This window comes from Mytilus edulis, chromosome 8 (assembly GCF_963676685.1).
Source record: "Mytilus edulis chromosome 8, xbMytEdul2.2, whole genome shotgun sequence".
Taxonomy (NCBI): Eukaryota; Metazoa; Mollusca; class Bivalvia; order Mytilida; family Mytilidae; genus Mytilus; species Mytilus edulis.
Genome location: NC_092351.1, coordinates 77,484,798 through 77,490,491, shown reverse-complemented (window position 1 = coordinate 77,490,491; position 5,694 = coordinate 77,484,798). Strand labels below are relative to the sequence as shown.

The following is a 5,694-nucleotide window of genomic DNA, read 5'->3' as shown; positions in this document are numbered from 1 at the left end:
GCAAAAAAGCACAAAAGCATCTATCAAATTAAAAAATCACATGCATCTATCAAATTAAAAAACATATTCATTGCCTCGCGTGTCTGACGTCAGAAAATGTAAACGTCACATCGGAAGAAATTTTGTCGTTCGATTTTTTTTCAAAACAATTTTATAATTTCACATGGGAAATTTGGTCCACAGGGATAAAATCAAAAGTTATGTTAGAATTAATTTCAGAAATATTCCGAGATTTAAAATTGTCCAGAAGTTCTTTAGAATTTGTTAGAATCCACATAAGGTTAATACTACTACGCGAGTAAAATAGTTTTGTCGTTTGTCGTTCAAAGTATTTTCAAATCTATAATAGAACAATAAAATAATGACATTATAATATATTATTCATTTCATTTACTAGTTAATAGTGAGTTCTTTGTTGGTTTTACAATTGTTTTGAGGGCAATCTTAACATGTGTAAGTGTCAGTACATGTTCCTTGTTTCAACGTGCATAAACTCTAAAACAAGTCTTATATTTTCTGGTAAGTACATGCAATGTATATGTTTGCATTTTATTTATGATTTATTTATTTTTTTATGATGAGGACCTCAGGGAGGATTAGGTATATAGCTAATTGTGTAACCCTCCTAAAATAAAGTATTGTTGTTGTTTTTGGTGGTGGTGGTGGTGGTGGTGGTGGTGGTGGTGGTGGTGGTGGTGGTGGTTTTGTTGCTGATGTTGTTTATACATATTTTAATTTTAACAATCCTGGGATGAAAAAATTATTATCAAATTTTTTTATTGTGTAAAACTATTTGAAAAAAATTACCTTATTTTTAAAAAAAGATGTGGTATGATTGCTAATGATACAAGTCTCCACAAGAGACCAAAATAACATAGAAACTAACAACTATAGGTCACCTTACGGCCTTCAACAATGAGAAATGAGCAAAGCCCATACCGCATAGTAGCTAGAAAAGGCCCTGAAAGGACAATATAAAACAATTCAAACGAGAAAACTAACTTAATCTCATTTCAAAGTTCATGTTGATAACTTCATGCAAAGTATTTATGACGTAACTGATAAAAGATAAACAAAAATATGGACGATGGTGGGCGTGAGGTTTATTTAACAATTCAAAAACATATTGACAGTATTCATAGTATACCGCAAAGGTTTACAGATTAAAGCCAGGACAAGACAGACAGATGATGACTCATTAAGGTAACTGAAATATATACTGTCTGTCCCAATGATTGCAAGTCTATAGATACCAACACTTGGATAAATTCTCAGTGAATGTGGCTTTTATATGTATGCTGTTTTTGGTCTTAGAAATATGCCGTGTTTGATCTTAGACATGGAACTCTTCAAAATGTTTCTTCTTTTTTATTAATTCATTCTTAAATTTTAATTATGAGTTCCTAATAAACGTGAATCTAGAAAATGGTCTTCTGACGCATACAATTCATAACGTTTTAATTTTACTGTTTGCAATTCACGTTTGCAAAACTGATGAAAATGATTGTCTACTTTTTGATTTATTTAGCATCTCTGAGAATAGTCATTCTGCATGCACAAATTTCAAGCAATAAAAACATATCTGAAAACGTGGCAAACCCTATGATTGGAATGCAGAAAATTTGTTAACATAACATGATGAAAATCTAACCCTGAACAGTTGGGGCATTATATGGGGTTTAATTCATTACAAAAAGAGGGGTCTTCCATTTTTTGGACAATAACTTAAAAATGCTTTCAGCGGGATTTTTTTTTATAAAACTTTGGTAAATTGTTCTATTGTTCTAAGCTCCCCTTTGATTTTTATAAATTTAAGATTTTACGTTTCCGAGTTAAAAGATTTTATTCATAAAAAAAAGAGGTGATTTTCAATTTTTGGGACAATATTATTCAAGTGCTTAGAGTAGTTTTCATTAAACTTTGATGACTGATATATATCTATTAAGATAACCTCCCTTAAGTTTTTATCTACTAGGGCAAAAATGCCACACATGTGTCACGCATGTGCCTAAAAACGCATGTGTCACAGATGTGTTACATGCGTAATACACATGTTTCTTGCCACGCATGGGAATCATGTGTTGTACACATGCGTTCACATGCGTAACACACGCATGTGAATCACATGTGGCAGAAATACACCTGTGTCACGCATGTATTGGATAACGCATGTGACACATGCGATATTTGCATGTGTAACACATGTATAGTAAAACGCATGTGTAACACATGTGTAAATTACACAGGCAAATTTTGGTGACATGAAGTTAAATTAAATTTTTCACATGATTTTTACGATAGATTATTCACGTGAAATTCACATAAAAAAAAAATTAAATTAAAAATTAAAAAATTAAAATTGTTTATTAACATCTTATACCTTGCAAGACATGTATTCCATTGAAAATCTTAATTTACTTTAAACATGTTAAAAACAATCTAATTTCAGTGAAATTCATGTGAACAATTCACAATAAAAAACATGAAAAAGTTCATGTGAAAAAGTTATATTTAATGTTAACTGAATTAAAACATGGAATTCATTAGAGAAATTTAACATTCTTCGCGAGTTCAATTTTAGTAACATACAAGTATGAGATACAAATTCACCTGAATTTTATGTATTCCAATATTTATTCCATTTTCTATTTGAAGAAATAAATCATTAAAGCTGTTCACCTTTGTCTGAAGATTTTCCATAAAGGGGCACATATAATCATCAAAAGATTTTATTACTAATCTTTTTATTTGGCATAAATTATCTCCCTTGATAGTGGATTAGATGCAACTACAAAAAGTTTTATATTTACCTCTTGTAGAGTCATAAGGGTGGAATTTGTAAATATATATGTGTGTATACATCTTTGATTTCAAATTTCAGATACCTAGATTAATTTAAAGGACTTATATAGTAATATAGCTTTATCAGTATTAAATATCTCAATGATTTTAGGATTTAACATTTTTTTCTAGAGGTTAGTGATGTATAAACCAGGGCGATTAACTCTCTAACTGAATAAAGTCCGTTGGTAATGTTTGTGAGTTTGAAAAAAGTCTTTAATCCTTATAATTCTTAAACCAAATCTGAGAATACTATAACAGTTACACACATATATATATATGTGTTATAGTAGTCTCAGAACAAACAGGTGCTTCATACAGTAAGTTATGGCACTAAGTCTTGATTATAGATTTGCATATCTTGTTTAGGATTTTCTTATTTGTAACCCTTGTGTTATAAAAATGACTGAATGTATACATTAACATTGTACATGCATGACATGTGAGGCTATCAAAATTAAAAATTACCTGGTTTGGTTGTTCAGTCAAACAAACGTGACCAATTAACATTGCCAATACATGATTGTTGATCATTCTGATTATCTGTCCAAGTACAAAACTATGCTAACAAGAAAATACACATGAGCATATAGAAAGTACTTGAAAATGTTTCAGAGTGTAACTGTTTGAGGTCTGAGGTTATCTATCCTGTTCAATGCGGCTCATAATGTTTAGGGGAAAGAAACACTACTATCGTGTTTAAATCACGACAAACACTTAGTCTACATACTTCGTTCCGTACGATACTGGATACCAATTAAAGTAGTAGTTAATTACAGCCATAAATCCAATAAATTGAGAAAAGTCAAAAGAATGAAGGATAAAAACAACAGTAACCCGTTGGACTTACGATGACATAAAACTAAAATTGTGCCAGTGACGGATCCAGCAATTTTCATAAGCAGTGGCTGATCTAGAAATTTTCATAAGTGGGGGCCCATTGGCTGCCTAAGAGGGGGCCGCTCCAGTAATACTTCAGTGATTCCTTATATGATCAATTTTTTTTCTCAAAAAGGGGGGGGGGGGGAATACATGAGTGAATTCAGGTACTGTGAATTATAAACAGTTAGGAACTTCAATATTTGGCAACTTATGTTTTAGAATATTTCACGGCAAATTTAGTAAGTAAAATTTTGATTTGATTGGTCATTTTTGACAAACATGTGAAGATAAGAACTGGTGAGCTTTTTGTTGAATATAATGAGAAGATAGTGTTAAAAATGTTTGCATAGTTCATGAGTTGAGAATTATAAAACAAAATATATTGTTTAACCTTGGACAAACAGATCAAGTCCAACATTTAGCCCCCTCCCCCCTTTTGGATCCGCCTATGATGTAATTTTAAATGAAGGAGGCGAATGAGGCAGTAGGAATTTGAAACTTCTAGCTGTCTATGCGGTATGGGCTTTGCTCATTGTTGAAAGCCGTACGGTGACCTATAGTTGTTAATTTCTGTGTCATTTTGGTCTCTTGTGGATAGTTGTCTCATTAGCAATCATACCACATCTTCTTTTTTTATATTTATAGGGCATTTCCTAAAAATATTACAAGGAAAATCCAAATTGTCACAGATTCTTAACTGAACTTGTGTCAGATTTATAGTAAAATTTCTAATTCACTGACAACTGTTGGACACGGTCACAGGCAGGGGCGGATCCAGAATTTTAGAAAGGGGGGTGGAGCGAAGTTTTTTAAAGATTTTTGAAGAAAAATGGGACTTTTTGGGGCTAAAAAACATAAAATAAGTGTAAAATGCATATTTTTAATGGTTCCCTATTTGGGCATGTATATTTTAAAGTTGGTGTACAAAGTGTAAGGGTTGGACATTTTAAATTTTTATGCTGTATTCTCCCTATTAATTGTCTTTCATAAAATGATAGTATGGAACCAAAGCTATGCACTGATATATAATTACATGTCGGAATTGTCAGTAAAAAATAGACATGGAAAACTCACGTTTGTTGTATGTTAAGTTAGAATAACCTCACAGATTTCTTGTTGTAAACCAGATATACGCCGGGCTTTTCGATGAAATTTACAACAAGACCGACACGATTTAAGAAAGACAAACAAGCAATTTTTATCCAAATGTTTCAACCAACAAAATTAAGGGAAGTGAGGGGTTCCAAATTAACCAAAGGCTACGAATAAGTCTAAAATGACAACGAGTTTATGAATGACGATCGACAAATGGAGACATAAAGGCCACAACCTGGCCACTGAGCAGCTGCTTGCAGTATGGTCTTGAAAAAAGGTATTAAATATATCAGTTCGGCGAAACAAGTTGACATTCCAGTCACACATGCAAAACCCCGCACCAAAAAAATATGCTTGGTTTTTTTATTCATTATGTTTATTTAATGCTAAATGATTCTGTTCGAAATTTTCGTTTCTTAAAGCAAAAAAGTGGAGAAGATTATTGTTTTCAATCCAGATACGGCCATAATTTTTGTTTTTAAAAGGTAAAAACCAGAGACAGATTTTTTCTTTCAAATATCTCAGACTGCCTTCTCAAACAAATGGTTCGTATCTAGAGCTTATGTTGACTGGGGATCATCATTCAGCTATGTTATTTCTAGTTAAAATAGGCCGAGGCGTTTTGGGTAACACATGTTTTCGTAGGTAAATAATATTGCTTTTTTTTTTTTTTATGAAAGTGTAATAGAGTATAACCGTTTCTGTCTCGTGGAATTGTGAAATAGAAGTCAATACATTCTTACTCAATCCTGTGTCGCTTTGAAGATGTCATGATTGTCATCCTCAGTCTATCCATGTGTTACTGTAATTTGAATTCAAAATGACTGAGTGACGTTTTTACGGCGAACTGGTCAACTCCACTATAGCGAATCACAC

General features: G+C 32.1%; 1 protein-coding gene across 1 annotated transcript in view; it reads left to right on the top strand.

Annotated features, from left to right (window-relative positions):
• Positions 1-1,073: 1,073 nt before the first annotated feature.
• LOC139484365 (uncharacterized) overlaps positions 1,074-5,694 on the top strand; it is a 115,315-nt gene continuing 110,694 nt past the window's right edge. Inside the window, exon 1 of the mRNA XM_071268102.1 lies at positions 1,074-1,203. The gene's annotated coding sequence lies outside the window, so the exon portion shown is untranslated. The remainder of the gene's footprint in view (positions 1,204-5,694) is intronic.